Source organism: Ranitomeya variabilis, chromosome 1 (assembly GCF_051348905.1).
Source record: "Ranitomeya variabilis isolate aRanVar5 chromosome 1, aRanVar5.hap1, whole genome shotgun sequence".
Classification (NCBI taxonomy): Eukaryota; Metazoa; Chordata; class Amphibia; order Anura; family Dendrobatidae; genus Ranitomeya; species Ranitomeya variabilis.
This window is the reverse complement of record NC_135232.1, coordinates 262393227-262394979: the sequence shown is the minus strand read 5'-3', so window position 1 is coordinate 262394979 and position 1753 is coordinate 262393227.

Here is a 1753-nt window from a genome sequence, read left to right as displayed (position 1 = left end):
TCACACACAGCATCCCTGGGAACGGAAGCGGCTGCGCGCACCGCTGAAAGGCGGGAAGACTCCGGGGCCATCAGAAGGTGAGTATATCACCATTTTTTATTTTAATTCTTTTTTTTAACAATTATATGGTGCCCAGTCCGTGGAGGAAAGTCTCCTCTCCTCCACCCTGGGTACCAACCGCACATGATCCACTTACTTCCCGCATGGTGGGCATAGCCCCATGCGGGAAGTAAGCAGATCAATGCATTCCTAGGTATGCGGAATCCCCGTGATTCTGCAAATTTAATGAACATGCTGCGTTTTTTTCTGGTATGCGATTCCGCTCAGGAAAACAACGCAGCATGTGCACAACAAATGCGGATTGCATTCTATTAAATAGGATGCTTAATGTGAGCGTTTTTTTAACGGTTTTATAGCGAAAAAAACGCAAAGAATCTGCTACGTGTGCACACAGCCTTAGTCAAACTCCCTATCCCCATGTAAAAAAAACAAAAAATCAAAAAACAAAAACGTAACAATTGTTGGATACAGAAACAAAAGAAACAGAATAGCGTATGGTGTTGTCTCAGTTAATAATCTTTATGAACAAGACACTTTAATGTCATTTGAACAACTTCAAACTAAATATAACATTCCGCGGTCCCAATTTTTCCGCTTTCTACAACTTAGATCGGCAATACAATCGCATCTACGTGGGGTAAATACTGGGCAAATGATATCATCCTTCCCATTAATAGGAATCCTTAAATCCCAGGGACCCCGTGGTCTTATTTCAGCATTGTACACACATGTTATCTGTAGGTACTGACTCCACTGGAAAGCCCTAATTCCCGATCTTCAAGAGGAGGACTGGGAGATGGTTTTGGAGTCCCCATTGGGGGTATCTCCCTCGACCAATAATAGAATGATTCAATTGTATATATTACATCAATCATATTTAACACCGACATGATTATTTAAAATGGCATAGTCTAGATCCTCAGAATGTCTAAGATGCCATGCTGTGGAGGCTAATTTTATACATATGATTTGGGGATGTCCAATTATTCAATTCTTCTGGAATAAGAACCTCGTTATTGACCTCCCTTGTTCATATGCCCGTCCCTCTAAATCCACTGGTTTGCTTATTCGGGGTGATGGAGGAAGAGACATTATATTCAAATCTTTTTAAGGGAGACACTTTTTATGGCACGGAAGGTAATAGCTTTGTGTTGGATGAGGGGTACTCACCCGTGTCTCAGGGCCTGGATTGACTTAATAAATTCAATTATACCTTATGAGCGAACTCTATACCAAAACAGGGGCTGTCTAGGAAAGTTTAATAAGATTTGGGATGTTTGGAACTCATCATATTCCACTATGTCGATGCGTTGACAGATAACCTGATTCCGTCATGATAAGTGGTAGGGATGGAGCATGTAATGACTCACGCCTTGATTTACTATCAAATAATTGCTGTGGTGGAGATGGTTATTGGCAGCAAGATAAGGTTTTGTGGTTCTTTTTTTCCTTTTATTTAGGTTTTATTAAGGTTCTAATGCAAATATTCTAAACATAGCATAATACTTCAAGTTCTACTAGACCGGGCCTAAATGTCTAGATCTGCATCATAAGAATCTTTTTGTATACATTTGTATTCTCTTTATAATCATGACATGATGTGATTGTATTGGCTTGGCTATATGTAAAGTTAATGTGTTTAATATTTTTTCCTGCTGTTTAATAAACGGATTTAAAAAAAGAAGAAACAGAA